The 22,769-nt window shown below is 38.2% G+C and overlaps 1 long non-coding RNA gene across 1 annotated transcript in view; it reads left to right on the top strand.

Annotated features, from left to right (window-relative positions):
• Positions 1–4,950, top strand: part of LOC105496129 (uncharacterized) — a 563,517-nt gene extending 558,567 nt beyond the window's left edge. The window contains exon 15 of the long non-coding RNA XR_011623573.1: positions 4,914–4,950. This is a non-coding gene — a long non-coding RNA (uncharacterized lncRNA). The remainder of the gene's footprint in view (positions 1–4,913) is intronic.
• The last annotated feature ends 17,819 nt before the right edge of the window (positions 4,951–22,769 follow it).

The raw sequence follows: 22,769 nt of genomic DNA, 5'->3' as shown, positions 1-22,769 counted from the left end.
TCTAGCCTCTTTCCAGATCTCTAAGAACTTGCTTTATGAATCTGGGTGCTCCTGTATTGGGTGCATGTATATTTAGGATAGTTAGCTCTTCTTTTTGAATTGAACTCTTTATCATTATGTAATTCCCTTCTTTGTCATTTTTGATCTTTGCTCATTTAAAATCTGTTTTGTCAGAAACTAGGATTGCTACCCTTGTGTTTTCTGCTTTCCATTTGCTTGGTAAATTTTCCTCCATCCCTTCGTATCTTTGCACGTGAGATGGATCTCTTGAATACAGCACATCATTGGGTCTTGACTCTATCCAGCTTGCCATGCTGTGTCTTTTAATTGGGGCATTTAGCCCATTTACAATTAAGGTTAATATTGTTATGTGTAAATTTGATCCTGTCATCATAAGGCTAGCTTGTTATTTTGTAGACATGTTATTGTAGTTGCTTATAGTGTCAGTGGTCTGTGTACATCAGTGTGTTTTTCTAGTGGCTGGTAATGGTTTTTCTTTTCTGTATGTAATCTTCCTTCAGGAATTCTTGCAAGGCAGACCTGTTGATAATGAATTCCCTCAGCATTTGCTTGTCTGAAAAGGATTTTATTTCTCTTTCATTTATGAAGTTTAGTTTGGCCAGATATGAAATTCTCGGTTATAAATTCTTTTCTTTAAGATTGTTGAATATTGTTCCCTAAGCTCTTCTGGCTTGTAGGGTTACCACTGAGAGGGCCACTGTTAGTCTGATGGGCTTCCCTTTGTATTAGGTCAGTGCAAAATAACTGCAGTTTTTGACATTATTTAAAGGAATTACATTACTTTAAAATGGCAAATTTTAAAATGTCATTACTTTTAAATGGCAAAAAATGCAGTTACTTTTGCATCAACCTAATAGGTGACCAGGCCTTTCTCCCCTGCTGCACTTAACATTTTTTATTTCATTTTTACCTTGAGAATCTGATGATTATGTTTCTTGGGTTGATCTTCTCATGGAATGTCTTACTGGGTTTCTACGGATTTCCCGAATTTGCATGTTGGCCTGTCTTGCTAGGTTGGGGAAGTCCTCCTGGAGGATATCCTGAAGTATGTTTTCCAACTTGGTTTCATTCTCCCCATCTCTTTCAGGTACCTCAATCAGTTGTAGGTTTGGTCTTTTTACATAATTCCATAGTTTTCGGAGGTTTTGTTCTTTCTTTTTCATTCTTTTTTCTCTAATCTTGCCTGCCTGTCTTATTTCAGCAAGATAGTCTTCAAGCTCTGAAATTCTTTTCTCCACTTAGTATAGTCAGTTACTGATACTTGTGGTTGCATTTTGAAGTTCTCATGTTGTGTTTTTCAGCTCCATCAGGTCATTTATATTCCTCTCCAAACTGGTTATTCTGGTTAACACCTTCTGTAATGTTTTGTCATGGTTATTAGCTTCTTTGCATTGCGTTAGAACATACCCCTTTAGATCAGCAAAGTTCATTATTACCTACCTTCTGAAGCCTTTTTCTGTGATCAGTTCATCCATCTCAGCCTCAACCTACTTCTGTGTCCTTGCTGCAGATGTGTTGCTATCATTTGGAGGAGAAGAGGCAGTCTGGCTTGTTGAGTTTTCAGTGTTTGTGCGTTGCATCTTTCTCCTCTTTGTGGACTTATCTACCTTTGATCTTTGACACTGCTGACCCTTGGATGCAGTTTTTGTGGGCTCTTTTTTGTTGATGTTGTTGTTGCTTTCTGTTTGTTTTTTGTTTCTTGTTGTTTTTTTTTTTTTCTTTTAACAGGCCCCTCTTCTGTAGGGCTGCTGCAGTTTGCTGGGGGTCTACTCCAGACCCTATTCTCCTAGGTCCCACCCTCCCACCTGTAGGTGTCACCAGTGGAGCCTGAAGAACAGCAAAATATAACTACCTGCTCCTTCCTCTGGGAGCTCCATCCCAGAGAGGCACTGACCTGCTTCCTGCCAATATGCTCCTGTATGAGGTGTCTGGTTGGGCAACCCTGTTGTGAGGTCTCACCCAGTGAGGAGGTACAGGATCAGTGATCCACTTAACAAAGCACTCTGGCTGCCCCTTGGTGGAGCAGGATTCGCTGCACTGGGGGAAATCCCTCTCACATTGGCTGCTCAGGACTCTTCAAAGCCAGCAGGCAGGAAAGACTAAGTCCGTCGACCTGTGGAGACCACAGCCACCCCTCTCCCCACTAGCTCCATCCCAGGGAGATCAGAGATCTGTCCCTAAACCCCTTACTGGAGTGCTGAAATTCCTATAGGGAGGTCCCACCTGGTGAGGAGGGATGGATCCAAGTCCCACCTAAAGAAGCAGTCTGGCCACAATCTGCACAGCTACTGTGCTGCGCTGTGGGAAATTCCTACTGGTCCAGATCACACAGTCTCTGGGGGCAGGGGAAAATGGCTGACCGAAGCAACAGTGGTGGCAGTCCCGCTTCCTCTCAGAACTTGATCATCTTAGGCAGTCTCCAGCCTGCTGCCGCTGGTCACAACCGGAGCAGCCACCAAGAGTCTGCACAGCTCTGTGATTGGGACTCAAGGCCCTGATGACAGGGACTTATGAGGGATCTCTTGATCCACAGATTGCACAGATCCACGGAAAAAGTGTGTGGTTTCCCAGGTGGGGTAGCACAATTACTCACCACCTCACTTGGCTGGGATGGAAGCTCCCCTTGGCCCATGTGGCTCCTAGATGGGCCGTTGCTCACGCTGCTTTTCCTTGCTCTCCATGGGTCATGCCAACTGCCTAGTCTATCCCAATGAGGGAACCTGGATGCCTCAGTTGAAGGTGTAGGATTCATTCACCGTTTTCATTCTTCTTGGTGGGAGCTGCCAATCACAGTTGCCTCCAGTTGACCTTCTTGGGCCTATTTCCCTTCTTTTAAAAATTAACTTAAATTTTGTTTTATTGTGATAAGAACATTTGACACAAAATCTGCCCTATTAATAAATTGAGTGTACCATACATTGGTGTTGACTTTAGGTACAATGTTGTACAGTAGATCTCTAGAGCTTATTTATCTGCTTGACTGAAACTTTAAATTTTGCAATTTATGTAAATTTATTAAATTGTGGGCTATACATTCTTTATATCAGTTAAATGTATAATAAATTTATGCAAGGATATATGCACATCAGGACCTGGAGTAGAGGAAGACAAGCAAGGCATCTAAGGCACAAAATTTAGGAGGCACTCACACTCAGTTTCCTGAAAGTGCCTCACACTAGTCCCTGCCCTGTGTACTTTCAGTCTCCCACCCCACTTTAGGACTGCTTGTTAAATATTTACCAACACACCATCACCTTCAAATAAATACTAGTTTCATTTGTTACGTGAACATAGACCATGTCATGAAAATGTCATTAAAAAGTTCCCTGGCTTGTAATTGTGTACTAACTTGACCTGTTTTTCATCCAGTTCTACACTATGAAGTCTTTTAATAAATACAATGTGAGATTCTTGATCACTGTGAATTTCAGACTGGACATCTGTCTAAGTAGAAGGATCCAGTATGTCTACTCAAATGGGGAGACAAAAACAACTTTGAGAAAATGAGGGATGTGAGAAAGTCCAGCAGATTCTGAAACAAATTCCCCAGAGATAAGAAAAAGTAGAAGTCAGAGAGATTATAGCAGGCTGGACAAAAGATATATATCATAACAGATACTGTGAAGCCAGTTCAAAAAGAAAACAAAAGCTTTAAGCAGGAAAAGTAGAAATGCTACTATTGATTCATCGGGAGAATGAAGTGAAGGAACATCTGAGCCCTAAAAAATTAAAGCAAAAAAAAGAAATCTCATTGAGAAATAATAATCTTTCTCATTGAAGGAGGGTAGAAATGTAGTTCCCATTCTTTGTCCATTTGCAACTAATACATTTGCCTAGCGCTTACTTTCTTACTATCATCATTTATGTTATGGTTGATCACTGTTCTTAATCAAATCATCTTCTATGTAAATATCCATATGCAGTATGCTTCTTGTCATTATTTACATTTTGATAAGTCAAGAAAAAGTTTTGGATCTTAATATTAATTGTGAATATAATTCAACTTTTCACCTACATTCACCTCTTGCAATAAATACCTCTCAGCCTAGACTCTCCTTCAAACACCAACCGAGAGAAAAACCATATTATGATTAGACATGCTCTCATGGGTGCTCTTTCGATCATAAAAATCCAGAATTAAAGGATAGGTCATTAGTTGAACTTCTATGTTTTGTTTTTAGCTACAAAATGACAAATGCATAGTTACAAAAATCATGTTGAAGAAATTCTGACAAATGCATAGTTATGAAAATCATGTTTGAAGAAATTATTTTCATTTTTTCTATTTTAGGCCAAGAGCGAAGGTTAGTGCTACAGGAACTGTCATCAGTAGTAGTTTCTCACACCTCCCTTGCTCTTTGCTTTGTCAAATGAGTGTAGAAAAGGTGTTTCTCAACAAATGGGGACTTGGTTGTTCAGTTGCATTTTTCTTTTCCCTGGTGGCTACTTACCATCTAGTGGGTACTCCCATTGGTGTTGGCCAGGCTCATCTTGCTCAGAGTGGCTGGAAATGTACAACCTGTTACTCAGTGACTGCCAGTAAATAAGGAACTTCTCTCATTTCCCATTATGCTTCGGTTGCCAAATAAATATGTTACTTTAATATCTAAAAGCCTTCACCAGCTGCTGGGTTCTGTTCTTTCCCATTGTGATTACCTGAACTTCCCAGCTCCCATATTGTTCTGCCATTTTCACAGTGGGGTCCCCAGAGACACTGCACAAGAATCTCAAAACTATTGCCTCTGAAGCTTTATGAAGCCAAAGCAGTCCAATTTTCCGCAGTCCACAAACTATAACATCCTGGCAAACTGGTCTCTCATCCAAAGGTTTTTCTTCCCAATAAGTTTTGTAATACTCCCTAATGCTCTTCTTGTTGATTTTTATTTTGACAGATAACATTGTATTTATCATGTACAACATGAAGTTTCAAGGTATGTATGCATCCTGGAATGCTTAACTCTTGCTAATTGACAAATACATTACCTCACACAGTTACCATTTTTGTGGTGAGAACATTCAACATTCACTGTCTTTGCCTTTTTCAAGAATATAACATATCATCATTAACTTTGGTTACCCTACTGTATAATAGATCTCTTGAATGTATTCCTCCTATCTACCTGTAATTATGTCTCTTTGGACTAACCCCCCTCCTCACCACCAGCCTCTCATAACCCACTACTGTACTTTCTACTTCTATGAGATTGACTTTTTTAGATTACACTCATGAATGAGATCATGCAGTGTTTATCTTTCTGTGCCTGGCTTATTTCACTTAATATAATGTCATTTAGATATATCCATGTTGTCACAAATGACAGAATTTCATTTTTTTAATGGCTGAATATGGTATTCATCATGTATGTGCCACATTTTCTCAATCCATTCATCCATTGATGGACATTTAGGTTGATTCATATCTTGGCTTTTGTAAACAAAGCTGCAATAAACATGGCAGTGCAGGTATCTCTTTGACATACTGATTGCACATCTTTTGTATGTATAACCATTAATGGAATTGCTGGATCATATGGTAGTTCTATTTTTAGTTTTGTGAGGAACCTCCATATTGTTTTCCTTAATGGCTATACTAATCTAATGCTTTCATTTTCTTTACTTCACAATTCAGGTCTTTGGATAAGAATATTCTTCAATTTACACAAATGATTAGTTACATAAGGTGTGGAAATCGGGTGTTTTAAAATTGAAATACATGTTGATTCTGCTAGGGACAGTTATTGTTTTAAAGAACACTGTTAGAATTATTTGATAAATCAACACTTTTGTGTTTCAAATGACCACACCTAATTTACATGTGTGAAAAACAAAACGTTCATGTATCACATGTGCTTAAATATTAAATACACCATAAAAGATGTTTTCATTACACTGTCTAATTTCACAGCATAGTCACTATTAATTTCTATTGTTTGGAAGTCCTTTTGCTTATTTTCTTTTTACTTGTCTTTGAAGTAAGACATCAATAAACCACAGGCATAGATTTCTTTTTCCAGAAACATCAGTGATGAACAGCAGCGTTAACACGAGAAGAACATACTACAAGAGTGGTATCCATTCTGATTGGTCAGTGCTAATCAAATTTAATTAATGACTCTATCAATCATTAGATTTTTTGCTATCATCCTTTCTCATGTAAGAAGTTGCTTTCAAATAAGAAATGGAAGGCCTGAGTGTCTTAAATTAATCATCTAATAAAGTATTCCCCAAACTGAGGCCCAAGAAATACTGGTCCTTTAAAATTTCCCATCAGTTTACCCATACATTTTGGGCATACTATTCCTTCTTACTAACCACCACATACATACAGGACTATTATTACTTATATTAATATTGAGATTATTGAATCTTATTTTACAATATAGATTTCCCTCAGAGTATTAGTCTTTAAAAACAAATGGCATGATATAAGATATATGTCAATTATAAACACCTTAAGGTTATAAAATTATTTAAATTTTTTCTTGGAAGTATATTTTGTCCTTTTTTTAAAGGGAGACAGCATTCATAATGAGGGGGAAAAAGTCTCTTTTTAACACTATTATTACATTGCCAATTGTTTTTTTAAAGGATGGGGATTATCTGATCAAGCAAGTATAATAAATTTTGTCATCTATAGTCTTTTGAAAATTCCCTGCACATATCAGGACCTTTAGGACTCTAACACAATTTGCAACAAATTGGCAGACTTAAATTAAATTCAGTATTTTCTAAATGTATATATTCATGGATTTTTTTTCTGGGATATGCCTAATGAAACCTTGAGAAATGCAGAACAAATATTGGCTACCTTGAGATCATTTGGTAATTCACCAAAAATGATTGAATATTAAAATCTAGCATAAAAATATCAATTTTTGGTAAAAATTAAAGAGTATAAGTGCAGCTTTTTTAAACATGGTATATTGCATAGAGGTGAAGTCTGGGCTTTTTAGCATAACCATCAGTGGAATAATGTACACTGTAACCACTAAATAATGCTCATCCCTCACCCCCTCCCATCTACCCATCCTTTTGAGTCTCCAATGTCTATTATTTCACAATCTATGTGCATGTGTGCACATTATTTGCTTTCACTTATAAGTGAGAACAAGTGGTATTTGACTTTCCCTTTCTAAGTTGTTTCTCAAATGTTTTATGTAGTGTCCAAACATTTGCAACATCATTAAATAATAGAATTTCAACAGAGAAAGTGTGCTTTTATTTTCTGTATGTTATAGACTCCAGTGCATGACATGGAACAAATGTTGCTGGAATTTTTAATAATTCTTATATGATAGCCCTGGCCTAGGCACTCAGGAACACATTAAGTCTGCTCCAGTCTACCTCTGGCAATGAGAATGAATGAGACACTGCAGACGTGACTCTCTCAGGAAAAAGTGAAGAGGCCAGTGTGGCTGGAACAGAGAGACTGAGGCAAATCATAGGCAAAGAGGTCGGGGGAGAACTGGGGCAGGTGAGACCTGAAGAGTCTGCAGGCCATGGGGAAGACTTTGGCTTTTACTCTGAGTGAGATGGGGGGACATTGGAGGGTTTTTAGCAGACAAGTGTTCTGATATAACTTACATTTTTAAAGGATCATACTCTCTGCAGTGATGAAAGTAAATTATAGGGGGCTGGGAAGATAAGCAGAAAGACCTTTTGGGACAAGAACTATAATCTAGGCAAGATAACACAACAGCCTAAGTATGGGCAGTAACATGAACAGGGTGAGATGGCATGAGGGTGAGATAAAAAGACAAGTCATGGATAACTCCAAGGCCTGAGAAACTAGAAGATGAAGTTGCCATCAACTGAGATGGGAAAATTGTGGGTGGAACACAGGTTTCAGGGGGACAGATTAGGAGTTCAGTTTTGAACATATAAAGTCTGAGATGTCTCTTAGACATGGAAGTGGATAAGTGAGTAGGAAGTTGGATATATAGAATATATCTGGAGCTTAGCAGAGAAGAGGCTAAAAATTCATTTTCATTTCTGTTCTAATTCTCTTCTCAAAACTAACCAAAAGAAAACTCAGAAAATTTGCACATTTCTGAGCAAGATGGTAAATTCTGCTAGAATCCATGAAGACAGATTCTGATTCTGGATTCTAACTAAAACATACCCCAAAACATTATTTGACTTGATTTTTATTTGATTCTCTCACCTTGACATTATGGGCAGTGAGCGAAATTTTTCTAGATGGTAATGGCTTTCTGCTCATAAAAACCACTTATTCATTCTTTCTGATATAAACATTTATTCAGCTCCCGCAATGTGTGAGGAACCTATTATTCTCCATAGTCCATTATCTTTCCTGAATAGCAAAAGTAGCCCAAGGGTCAGGGGAAAGCTGAATTTGAAAGGAAATAGCTTATAAAAAAAATGTTGGAAGGATAGCCTGATAAACTCCTGATTTTAAGAAGAGCTACATTGAGAACATCTGATGTGAGAACAAAATTTTGGAAAATATAACTATAGCAAACAGAAGCAATGTCTGGGGCTATGGGAGCTTCTACTGCCCAGAAGGATGATTGAAGAAATAATTTACTTGAAAACTATTATGGTAGTTAGCATAGTCTGCTACGGTTCAGGAAAAGTGATCATCTTTCCCACATATTCAGGGATTAGTTTTAGTTTGGTTTTGTTTTTTTTTTAATGGAGAGAGCAGAAAGTGAGATCAAAAAACTAATCTAAAAGAATTACATCCCAACATTTTAAAATTTGCTTTTTACTTTAAATTTCACAAGACACAGTATTAAAAGGATAGAAGTTCCTCGTAGAATGCAGTAGATAAATACTATGAAACGTGCATTAAAAATAGAAATTTAATTCAACAAATGTGTATTTAGCATTCCCATGTACAAATACTGGTTGAAACTATGAAGAGTAATGAGAAACAGTCTCTCCCTCTAGAATTCATGGCATGATAGGGTAGAGAAATTTACATATGCACATAAATGGCACTGGTACTAGGCAGACTATGCTAACTACCATAATAGATGGCATGTGAGCACAAAGAAGAAAGAGATTAATTATGGGAGCGGTATGATTAAGCTTCTTAGAAGAGGATGGACTTAGGTTTAAAAAACTTACTAATGATGAGACTCAGAAACCAGGGTGGAGATGAATTTCCAGGCAGAGAGATGTTGAGCTGGATCTAGAGACAGGAATGCATGTCATTTATGGAACAATTAATGGCCATTACAGAAAGTGTGATAATGACTAAGAAGGAGATGAGAATGGTTCAGGAAAAGTGAAAATTAGTAATTACAGATGGACACAGCTAGTACACAATTTTCAGGCTGCATGCTATCTTAGGGATAGACTTGTGGCTTTTGGAATTATTCTTAGTAGCTTTATTAAGGTATAATTGGCACAAAATAAATTGCACATATGTATAATTTGTTAAGTTTTGACATATGTTTACACCTACAAGACCATCACCACAATTAAGGTAGTGAATATATCCTTCACCCCCCAAAATTTTCTCATGTGCCTTCATAATTCTTCCCTCTCTCTCCTCCTCCAAATCCCCAGACAACGAATGTTTTATATAATTTCAACTTTTGTTTCAGATTCAAGAGATGGATGTGCAGGTTTGTTACCTGGGTGTATTGTGTCATGCTGAAGTTTGGGGTATGGATGATCCTGTCATACTGAGCATAGTACCCAACACTGAGTTTTTCGACCCTGGCTTCCTGTCTTCCCTCGCTTGTCTAGTAGTCCTGATGTTTATTGTTGCCATATTTATGTTCATGAGTATCCAATGTTTGGCTCCCACTTATAAGTGAGAACAGGTAGTATTTGGTTTTCTGTTTCTGTGTTAATTCGCCTAGGATAATGGCCTCCAGCTTCATCTATGTTGTTGCAAAGGACATGATTTTGTTCTTTTTTATGGCTGCATAGTATAATGATCTGCTTTCTGTCACCATAAATTACTTTACATTTCCTAGAATTCTACATAAATGGAAAGCTAAACTATGTTCTCTTTGTTGTCTGAGTCTGCTAACTCAATAAAAATGTTTTGAGAGTCAACCATGTTGTGGTGTGTTTCAGTAGTGCATTGCTTTTTATTGCTAGGTACTATTTATTTGTGTAGATACAGTAGTTTGTTTCTAGTCACCAACTGACAGACTTGCAGATTGTTTCCAGTTTGGGACTATTTCACATAAAGCAGCCAGGAACATTCATGTGCAAGTGTTTTCTGTTTTTTGTTCTGTTTAGTTTAGTTTTGTTTTTTTACTTTAAGTTCTGGGATACATGTGCAGAATATGCAGGTTTGTTACATAGGTGTACATGTGCCATAGTGGTTTGCTGCACCTATTGACACGTCCTCCAAGTTCCCTTCCCTCATGCACAAGTCTTTGTATAGACATGCATTCTCACTTGTCTTGAGTAAATACCTAGGCATGGAATGATGGGATCACAATTGTACCATTTTACATTCCTACCAGTGCTGTGTGAGAGTTCCAATTCCTCCACACCTTGCCAAATTCAGTATGTATGATCAGTCTTTTTAGAAATTTATTCTCTCTCTCCACACAGTCACATACAAATAGCCGTTCTATACTGATGAGATAAATTTAATAGGCAATGTTTTTAATAAATTAAAATATAACAGAATATCCATTCATATTCAGAAAAATAGAGATAAATACCAGGGAAAATAGTCAAGAGTTAAAGGGATTAAAGTTTAGAAAGTGGGCTGAGAAATGATAAGAAAGGGGCAGGATACAGTAGTAGGTATATATTACATTTTTAAGAATATTTAGAATTTTAAGACATTCCATGGGTTACTTTAAAAGAAAACAAAGATACTTTTAAATGAATAAATTAAAGCAGCCTGAGAGTTCTTTTCAAAAGAGCATGTAAGCGCCTCATTACCTATGTTTAATTTAGATTTATTTAATATAACATAAAATCCTTATTAATTGCTTTGTATTTTGAAAATACACTTTGGAATAATTATCACAGCTAATGTATTTTGTAGCTGTTAAATCAGAGGAAGAATTGTTGCAGGTGACCTACTGATGATAAAGTGTTCAAGAATCTCTAAGTATGGAGGTTCCCCAGAAAGCTAAAATTAGAACTACTATAAGAACCAGCAGTCTCACTACTGGTTTTATATCCAAAGGAAAGAAAATGACTACGTTAAAAAAATAACTGAACTTCCATATTTATTGCAGCACTATTCACAATATCCAAAATATGGAATCAACCTAAGTGTCTGTCAACAGATGAATGGATATTTTTAAATGTGGTATATATACACAATGGAATGCTATTCAGCCGTTAAAAAACAACAGAATGCTGCCATTCTTGGCATCATTTACAGCGACATGGATGAGCCTGGATGATTATGTTCAGTGAAATAAACAGACACAAAAAGATAAATGCTGCATGTTCTCACTCATATGTGAAGTTGACCTCATAGAAGAAGAGAGTAGAATAGTGGTTACTAGAGGCTGGGAATGGTAAGGGGGAAGGGGGCATAGGGAGAGGTGGGTTAACAAACACAAAGTTACAACTAGATAAAAAGAATAAGTTCTAGTGTTCTGTAGCACTGTGGGGTGACTATAGTTAACAATAATTTATTGTATATCGCCAAATAGCTAGAAGAGAGGATTCTGAATGTTCCCAACATGAAATGATAAATGTTTGAAGTTATGGATATGCCGATTAAGCTGATTTAATCATTAACATTGTATACATTTATTAAACTATCACTCTGTACCCCATAAATATACACAATTATGTGTCCATTAAAAATCATTTTTAAAAGTAAATTTAAAAGAGTAAAAAAGAATAATTGTTTATCCTAAGCAGAGTTCACACTTAAAACAATATATAAACTTTATGAAAACAAATGTTCTTTATAGTCATCAGCCACACTTCATTAAATGTTTAGTTTGGGAAAGATACTTGAATAGATTAAGTTTAAATAACTGGCAAATGTTAGAATCATTTACAACTAAGAACACACTACTTTAACTCATGTGCATTGAACGATGTGGAGTCTAGTTATTGCCCTGATTACCAAATGAATAAAACCTTGGGAGGCAGTGTGAAATAAAGATTAAGTACATGGCCTTGGGCTACAAAGAGTCTGGGTTTGTATCTTGACATCACCATTTACAAGCTATGTGATATGAATATAAGGTAACGTTACAAACTTAGTTTCTTCATCTCTAAAAACGGCATTAAAATGATACCTACTTCTTCAGATTATTTTGAGGAGTATATGATATAAATTCTAAGTACAGTGCCAGTACAAAAGTGCTCAATAAAGTTAAGTTGTTATTATTAACTGGGTATTCATTACCATTACCATAAAAATCTCTAAGAACTAAAAATTAAGTATTATAAGAAGTTTTAATTTTGAAAAATACTTTGATTTTATTAATACCTCATGACAATTAAAGTAGTTAATTATTAAAATCCAAAAAGAATTCAAATTATTTTACAGTAAAGAGATGTAGAAACAAACTGGCATGATGACCACACTAAGTTTCTTTTGATCACTTTGTTATCTTTACAAATGAATTACAGCACACATTCTCAAGTTAAAGGAGTGACTTAAACCTGGGGGGCGGAGGTTAGAGTGAGCCAAGATCACACCACAGCATTCCGGCCTCAGTGACAGGGTGAAACCCTGTCTCAAAAAAAAACAGTTATAGCAATGGAGCTAATATTTGTTCCACAAAGATTTTTAAGTCATGGCTTAGAAATGTAAACTCTTAATACATTCTGTAAGCCAGCAGGTATACATAACACTCGTCTTTCTATTGATTTTGAATTAACTAAGTTTTATATCATCTCCATTTCGCTGTTAAGCCTATTGAAGTAAAATTTTTTTTTTTTTTTTTTTGAGGCGGAGTCTGGCTCTGTCGCCCAGGCTGGAGTGCAGTGGCCGGATCTCAGCTCACTGCAAGCTCCGCCTCCCGGGTTCACGCCATTCTCCTGTCTCAGCCTCCTGAGTAGCTGGGACTACAGGCGCCGCCACCTCACCCGGCTAATTTTTTGTATTTTTTAGTAGAGTCAGGGTTTCACCGTGTTAGCCAGGATGGTCTCGATCTCCTGACCTCGTGATCCACCCGCCTCGGCCTCCCAAAGTGCTGGGATTACAGGCTTGAGCCACCGTGCCCGGCCCTTAGTTCAATTTTTTAATCCTTGAGTGAGCTGTCTGCAGTTTACCATGAACATGTGTAATTCAGGGGTTAGCCAGAGATTTGAGTAGAGTTTATACACAGAATTTGTGTTTCCTTTCTCTGTTTCTCTTCTTTCTGTAATTCTGCTCTCACTTTCAAATGGCTTTGGTTGTCCTGAAAGTCATCTTCTGGGCAATAGTACTGCAAGTTTTCTGTAAGAGTTTCACTCATCTCATGCAGCACTGGCTGGAGTCTGCCCCCAATCTAAAATTCATACAATACAAGAAACTCTCATTGTATCATTAACTTTGCTCAAATGCTAACTTTCCTCCAAAATCTGTCTTTGTTTCATCTCCAGTGCCTTCATGTAGTTGATCTTTGTATTTTTTCCAGAGTTTACAGTTGTTTTCTATGGGATGGTTAGTCTGGTAGGAGCTTACTTGACCACACAGACTACTGATTATACTTTAGTATAATTCTACTTGATGACTCTTCACAGGACTTCAGTAGGATTTGTGATAAAGTATACAAGGATATCTGAACCACATTTAACTTCTCCAAGAGAAAGGAACTCTAATCCAGTGGGGTCAAATTTTGGAACACTTATTGGACTGTGTTTACTAGTGAGCAGGTCATTATGTGTTCAAAAGCCATCCTGACTATTTAAACTGAGCTAATGCTGAATTCCCCAAATAGAAAACCCAATCCACTTTGCTTGCTTTCTTTTATCCTTTTCTCAGGAGCACTTAGGTACTTTCATTGTTTCATATTCAAGTACTTAGTTGGACCTAGTTTTGAGATTTGGGTTTAAGTTAAGAAAAAGACTCAGACTTAAGTGATGTAACCTGTCCAGGAAACCTGAAAACACTACATACGGGTTTGGGAAATAGGCATCTTTGATAATTTTTTAAAGTAGCTTCCTTTTATAATTTTCCTTTCAGAAATTCACAGGAAAAAAGAGGTATTCAGACAGTGGAATTGTATGTCCTGGGTCCCCAGCCAAAAGTCATTTAAGAGCCATCACAAACCTCTCATTAAGGCTCTAAGTACTGAGATTCAGACGGCATGACAAAAAGTGAGAGGTGTGGGGTAAGGAACAAAGAAGAACATAGTAGAGAAAATTCTGTTGGGGAGCAGTCTCAAATGTCATATAAACTAAACACAATTTTTTAAAACCTTAGATCTTATGTAATCAAATTACACCCAAGATCTCCAATAAATTGCAGAGAAGGTGCTAGAATCCAAATGTACTCACTCCGACCCAGTAAGTTTTCTACAATACCACACACCTACAAGCTGTCTGTAAGTCTAGACTCCCCATGTCAAAAAACTGTGTTGCTGGAATGACTATAAACCTCATTACTTGTATTATTCCATTCTAATACTGCTATTAAGAAATATCAGAGACTGGGTAGTTTATAGAGAAAAGAGGGTTCATTGATTCAGTTTTTAATGACTGGGGAGGCCTCAGGAAACTTACAATCATGGCAGAAGGCACCTCTTCAAAGGGCAGCAGGAGAGAGAATGAGTGCCAAAAGAAGCCCCTTATAAAACTATCAGATCTCATGAGAACTAACTTACTGTCACGAGAATAGCATGGGAGAAACTGCTCCTATGATTCAATTATCTCCACCTTGTCCCACCCTTGACACATAGGGATTATTACAATTCAAGGTGAGATTTGCGTGGGAACACAGAGCTAAACCATATCATTCCATCACTGGTCACTCCCAAATCTCATCCTCATATTTCAAAACACAGTCATGCCCTCTCAACAGCCCCCCAAAGTTTTAACTCATTCCAGCATTAACCCAAAAGTCCAAGTCCAAAGTCTCATCTGAGACAAGGCAAGTTCCTTCTACCTGTGAGCCTGTAAAATCAAGAGCAAGTTAGTTACTTCCTAGATACAATGGGGGTACAGGCAGTGGGTAAATACACCCATTCCAAATGGGAGAAATTGGCCAAAACAAAAGACCTACAGGCCCCATACAAGTATGAAATCTAATAGGGCAGTCATTAAATCTTAGAGATCCAAAATGATATCCTTTGACTCCATGTCTCACATCCAGGTAACACTGATGCAAGAATGGGTTCCCATGGTCTTGAGCAGCTCTACCTCTGTGGCTTTGCAGGCTACAGCCTCCCTCACAGGTGCTTTCACAGGCTGGTGCTGAGTGTCTGTGGCTTTTCCAGGCACATGGTGCAAGCTGTCAGTGAATCTACCATTCTGGGACCTGGAGGATGGTAGAACTTTCCTCAAAGCTCCACTAGGCAGTGCCCCAGTAAGGACTCTGTGTGGGGGCTCCAACCTCACATTTCCCTGCACTCTGCCCTAGCAGAGATTTGCCATGAAGTCTCCACCCCTGTATTAAATTTCTGCCTGGACATCCATGCATTTCCATACATCCTCTGACATCTAGGTGGAGGTTCCTAAAGCTCAGTTCTTGACTTCTGTGCATCCACAGTCCCAAAACGATGTGTAAGCCACCAAAGCTTGGGACTCACACCCTCTGAAGCAATGATCTGAGCTATATGCTGTCACCTTTTAGCCATAGCTGGGATGCAGGGCACCAAGTCCTGGGACTGTACAAAGCAGCAAGGTGCTGGGCCCAGCCCGGGAAACCATTTCTTCCTCCTGTGCCTCTGGGACTGTGATGGTGGGGGCTGCCATGAAAACCTCCAACATGCCCTGTAGACATTTTCCCCATTGTCTTGGCAATTAACATTTGGCTCCTTGTTACTTATGCAAATTTCTGCAGCTGGCTTGAATTTCTCCTCAGAAAATGGGTTTTTCTTTACTATCACATCATCATGCTGCTAATTTTTGAAACTTTTATGCTCTGCTTCCTTTTTAAACATGACTTCCAATTCCAAATAGTCTATTTGTCAATGCATATAACTGAATGCCTTTAAGAGGACCCCAGCCACATCTGAAAAGCTTTGCTGCTCAGGAATTTCTCCCACCAGATACCCTAAATCATCTCTTTCAAGTTCAAAGTTTCATAGACCTTTAGGGCAGGGGCAAAATGCCACCAGTCTCTTTGCTAGAGCATAGCAAAAGTCACCTATATTCCACTTCCCAACAAGTTTCTCATCTTCATCTGAGACCACCTCATCCTGCACTTCATTGTCCATATCACTATCAGCATTTTGGTCAAAACCATTCAACATGTCTCTAGGAAATTCCAAACTTTCTCACATCTTCCTGTCTTCTTCTGAGCCCTCTAAACTCTTCTAATCTTTGCATGTTACCCAGTTCCAAAGTCGCTTCCATATTTTTAGATATCTGAATGGCAGCACCCCACTCTCTGCTGTACCAATTTACTGTATTAGTCCATTCTCATGCTGCTATAAAGAAATACGTGAGACTGGGTAATTTATAAAGAAAAGAGGTTTAATTGACTCACAGTCCTGCATAAATTGTGAGGCCTCAGAAAACTTACAATCATGGAGAAAGGCACCTCTTCACAGGGCAGCAGGAACAAGGATGAGTACTGAGTGAAGGGGGAAGTACCTTGCAATGCCATCGGATCTTGTGAGAACTATTTCAGTCTCATGGGAACATAAGTATGGGGGAATCCACACCCATGATTCAATTACCCCCACCTGGTCCCACCTTTGACACGTGGAGATTGTTACAATTCAAGGTGAGATCTGGGTGGGAACACAAAGGCAAACTATATCATTACTAAACTTCAGTTCCCCACTGGAAAATCTCTGAAGTACTGCAGGGTAAAGAATATCATGGTATCTGTAGAAGCAGACAATGACTAGTAAGACATGATTGCACCAGAAAAAGTATTATACCTCACTATCACTTTCCTGGATATAAAGAGCCCCCTTTATGTAATAAAATTCCCTCCAGATGCATACACTGTGGCTTGTTTGCCTTTGGTACCTCACACTATCTTAGAGACATGAATTACATTGCATTGCATTGTATTTTTGTATGCAGCAGAAAATGTGCTTTGTTCACATTTCCAGAAAATATGCTATATATGTCAAGGTGAGAAGGTAAGTGTCAATATGGTTAAAAATATCTTCTAGATGAATCAGCACTTAATTTCTTTCAATAATGTGAAACACATTTTAAAAGAAAAGTTCAACTATTCCAGGCCAAGATACTAAACAAATGTTCAAAAAAAAAGCATTTCCTTCAAAGTGCTGAGGCACATTTGTTGCCAGAAATGTCTCCTTCTGTCCTCCTTTCTCTTATTGTTATTTTATTATTTTATTTTACCAATTTAAAAAAGAAAATTATCCTGTGTTACTCCCACCCTAACACACCAACAAAGGAATTAATTCAGAATTACTTAGAGCCCATAATTTTAATAGTGAGACCTTCTTGGTGGACTTTTGTTCCATTAGAACCTTTCCCAATATAATTCTGAGATATTTCTTGCAATAAATAAGTTCCTTATATAGTTTCATAGCTTAAAAATCTTACTGAGATATAACTTACATTGTTTAACATTTCAGTCTTTATTAATTTATTTCCCATATTCACCACAGCTTCATATGCTCCCATTATAACAGAAGAATTATGTTTTAGTGCTTATTTTCTTCTCTACTAAAAAAAATTACAAATAGTTAGATGTGAATATTTTATGATAAATGTTTTACCCTTCGGCCTTGAACTTCTTACAAGTAAAAAAAAATAATCACAGCCAGTCATGGTGGCTCACTCCTGTAATCCCAGTATTTTGGGAGGCCAAGGCAGGAGGATCGCTTGAGCCTGGAAGTTCAAGACCAGTCTGGGCACATAAAGAGAATCCGTGTCTACAATAAACAAAATATAAGCCTGGCATTGTGGTACTGTGGCACTCTGGTGGGAGGTCAGGGGAGAGGGGCCCTGAGGTGGGAGGATCACTTGAGCCCAGGAAGTTGAAGCTGCAGTGAGCAGTGATGGGGCCACTGCACTCCAACCTGGGTGACAGAGCCAGACTCTGTCTCAAAAAAAAAAAAAAAAAAGGTAAAAAAATTCACTACCTAATCATGTAAATGACATCTTATGATACATGTTCTTTGCAAACTATTAGGACTTAATATAATGAATATCGCATCTTTCTGATTATCTGAAAATAGGTCCGCTTTTATTGTCAATTTATAATACGATTAACCAATATTAAAACTTTTAAAACTTGGCTGATTCTTACAGAGTAATAAAGTTGTATTTTAACTATCTAAGCCTGGAAATGCTGAAAAGCTGTTCAACAACCTGGCCTTACTTAAAAGCAAATAAGTTCTATACATGTTTCACAAGGTACTATACTTCCATAGGATTGTTCCCCTTAAAAATTCTGAGTGGAGCAAATCAAACACAAACAAAAGCCAGTTGCTCCAAGATCTGTTCATCAAAAGCAGCTCTCTAGGGGCAACCACACTACCTTTGACTTTTGACTTACTCATGTTCTCTGACACTACCATCCCCACATCTAGAACCCTCTGTGTAAGGAGCCATGCACACTGTTCAGCTCACAGTTGGGAGTTACACAAAGTATTTTCTGGCCCGGAACTGTCCAGAACAACTTCTTAAATCCTGTAAATCTTTTAGTTCCCATTTACAAACCCACATTTTTCTCCTAGAAATGGCCATATTGTATACATTTGTTACCATAAATAATCCATTTATGTAAAACTGCAGTGATTTTTTTTAAGTGTCTTAGTCTCACTTCTCCCACATCCAATTCATCTAAGGATTTATTTTCCACCCTCTCTTCTTGTACTTTGCAAAACAAGTCACCAAGCTGTAGCTCTTTGACTCTGAACCTATGCCTAATACGTCATTTATTTATAACTAGCAAGACCTTATAAAGAAAGGCAGTGTGTCACAATGAGTGAGGCAATTATTTCCTTATGCCAGTTGGCTTTTCAATCAGCTGTGATGTCTTTGTTTATTAAGGATGTAATCATCCACTATTTACACAGAAATGCGAAGTCATATTAAGTGCAAAGTGTAAAAGTCTTAAGTGGGTTTTGAGAATGGCAGCATGTGGTAATATTTGAAGCTGGATGGTGAGTTCATGGTGGCTCATTACAATATTCTAATTGTATGTTTGAAAATTTCCACACTGAAATGCTGATTTTAAAAACAGAGGGCTCTTTGAGTATAGATAGTCACTCTAAACTCTACCATTTCAGTGGGACCTTCAGAAAATACTGTTTAAAGCACACATTTTTAGGGTTGCTAAACTGTATGCAGATTAACCTCCTATATCCAGGTATCTGTGATCTGGAATTCTGTAGAAAATGGAAAAACTCAAAAAATAAGCAGAACCAGGATTCCCTTTCTAGCCATACTGACTGGTGGGGACAGAGCTCTCATGCCCCCATGGGTGTACTCTTCACCCTTGATTTAACATTAAGCTGCTGCAGAGGTGATGTACGCCTTATCACCTTTAGTGCATTCTGTTTTGTCATCAACTTTGATCCTCCCAGACTTATCACCAGAAATGTCACTGGCACTTAAAAAGACTTGAATCTACTTTATTTAATTATGGAGATCCTGATCCCCAACCCTCTGGTCTGGACTCATCATAGCCTAAGAATTCCAGATTTATGAAGAAAACATACTAACATTTCTAGAATTAAAATGTTATATTGGATCAGTTTCTGAATAGTAAATCATGAACCTTTAAAGATAATCATTCATTCTTTTAATGACCTGCAGAAAAAGATTCTTTGGTATTTAATGGCAGGTTTTTATTAATTGAACATATTTTCATTAACAGGAAATTCTCTCTCCCTTATTCCTTAGGAATAAATTCTTCTAGTTAGGATTTAGACTCACAGGTCCCTAACTCGATCATTTTCATGGGGAATTATTTACTCAATTATTTAATTGAGTATGGAAAACATGCCATGCATTCTTTTAAGCACTGGGGATATGATGATAAATAAAACAAACAAGGAGTTCTAAAGGAGCTTATCTTTAACAAGAGAAACAGACAATTAAATAAGCAGTATACCAGATGCTACGTGTTCTGGAGTTAAATAAAGCAGTGAAAGAGGGGCACTAGGGAAGGAATTGTTGATAAAGTATGGCCTAGAGATACCTCATTGATAAGGTGATATGCAAATCCATACAACCATGACACGAGAAGCATATAATAAAAGTACCTGAGGGAAGAGAAGAGTGTCACAGGCAAAAGGAACAGCAGTCTCTAAAGCAGTAACATACTTGGTGGTTTAAGGAACAGCAGAAGGTAAGTAGGACTAGATAATGAGGGGCAGGTCATGGAGGCCTTTGGGGGCCACTAAAGAAAATTAACTTTTATCCTGAGTCAAATGGGAAGCCACTGCAGAGCTTCAAGCAGAGGAGTGATACAAGATGATTTATCTTTCCCAAGGATCCTCTGGCTACTGTCTTAATAGACTGTAAAGGAGCAAGGTTAGAAACAGAGACCAGTAAAGAGGCTAACAATGCACAATGCAGGCAAGAGATCAAGGCAGCCTGGCCCTGGGTAACAGTGGTGAAATCAGTGAGTGGTGATTACATTCCAGACATATTTTTAAGATAGTCTATGGGATATGAGAAACGTCAAGAATGACTCTGAGGTTTTTTTATCTGAGAATCTGGAAGAAAATAATTGGTATTTGCTAGGAAAGAAAATATCGTGGGAGGGCACAGCAGCATTTAGACCATTTTCTAAGGCCTGAGTCTGTTGCTCCCTCACTCCTTTTCTCCCAAATTAGAAAAGTTGCATAAAGCTTATGTGTTTGAGAGCCACAAGATGATGAGGGCTTATTACTACTGCCTCAGTAAACACAGAAATGAGTTTTTGAGGGCACGTTTTTCCCACTCTGCATTCCATCCTCTCCCAGAACCCAGAAACAAAACATGAGTTTGAAAAATTGACTTTCACTCTGAAAAATTATGGACTTAAAATGTTCATCATATTTAAAATATTCAGGACTCTTTCTCCCATGTCAAGTAAATACAGGTCTTTTCATCTCTTCCTCACCTTTTAGTTTGCCATTCCCAGTGCTCTTTCTGAGGTATGGACTTGGAGAAAACAGAAAGCTCATACCTTGTTTCAGGTATGAGCTCATGTAAGTGACCATGTGGGTGGCAACACCTTTCCTGAGTTGGCTCTCCTTTTGCTTTGCAGGCATAGATTCTTGAAGGTAGTTACCCATTTCCAGCTCAAAAGCCAGAAATTCCCACCTACAGACTCTTCTATCACAGGTTTGACTCCCTCCAAGAAATGGAGAGTCAGAGAGGCAAATCAGTTTTTAAACAGAGATCATAAACGCTAAACCAGCATATCCATCAGTCATCACTACATTGCTATTTTTCTCTGAAAAAAAAAAAAAAAAAAAGTCCAGTGATTCTTACCTCTAAAGCACTGGTTTTTCAATCTTTATTCCCAGCATGTGCTTTTCTCACTTGCCATCCTACAAGTTGAAAGATGGTGCCTCATCCTGCCTGGGTCATGCTCTGCCCCACACAGCTGGGATGGGGCGTGGGCCTACCTGGGGATATAGCCGTCACTTCACTTGATCATAAACTGTGTTTCTCCAGCAAGGAATTGTTTCTTGAGTGAGTACGGCACTGTTTTCAAAGGGTTACTCTGTAAAGGATGATGCTAGAAACTGCATAGAACAAAAAGGTCAAAAAAGCTTACTCTCTTGAAGACATGAAAAACCTCACGAACTTTTCTTAAGACATGCTAATCACTTTAAGTCAGAAAATATGTAACGCTTTCAAAGGTAAAAGGCAAGGTCTGGGAGCAGAGTGGTTGCAAACTGTCTACCGCTGTATCAATAAGGGGCAAAAATTCCTCACAGGAAGCCTCACCCTGAGGCCCAGATGAGTCTGGTGCAGGCACTCCCTGAGTTCACGGTGGTGGCAAAATCTAAGGGGCTCAGGAGCCTGTCACACAGAGAGGAGGGGATGACCACTGAGGAGCTCAGCAAGAATGAGATTCCAGAAGATTTCAGGTTGGTAGCTTAGGGGGAAAATCTGCATCAAATCCCAGGTGTAGTGGCAGGAAGGAAAGCAAGATCATGTTAGGGACAGGTCAAGAAGAGAAATCTGGGCTGAGCCCCTAAACAGTACAGAAGGCAGGCAGAAATCATGCCTGGGAGAATAACCGCTTCCTCTGTGATTTCTCCCTGGATTCTCCTCCCACAGTTTCCCAGCCCCTACATAGAGTTAGCATCCTCCTTCGTTCCACCAGGTACTTTGTACACTTAATAGACACACCCATATTGTACATATGTTTAGGAGCCCAGCATTGAGCAGTTCCTCCCATGTACTGAACCTTCCACCAATACTTACTGAAGTGAGCTGAGAGTGGGGGACTAGAACAGAATTAAGATAGGCCCTATAGTCTCCTCTTGATGTGAAGGTAAACCAGCAGACAATTGTATTCATTTTCTGTGGTTGCTGTAACAAAATACCACAACTTTTTGGCTTAAAACAATGCACATTTATTCTCTTAAGATTTGGAGGCCAGAAATCTAAAATCAGTTTCACCAGGCCAAAATCAAGGTTCTGGAAGGACTAACAATTCCTCCAGATGTTCTTGGGAAGAATTTGTTCCTTGCCTCCTCTAACTTCTGGTGGCTGCTAGTATTCCTTGGCTTGTGGCTGCA

This window comes from Macaca nemestrina, chromosome 5, assembly GCF_043159975.1.
Source record: "Macaca nemestrina isolate mMacNem1 chromosome 5, mMacNem.hap1, whole genome shotgun sequence".
Lineage (NCBI taxonomy): Eukaryota > Metazoa > Chordata > Mammalia > Primates > Cercopithecidae > Macaca > Macaca nemestrina.
The sequence above is the reverse complement of the archived record's forward strand: the minus strand, read 5'-3'. Positions and strand labels throughout refer to the sequence as shown.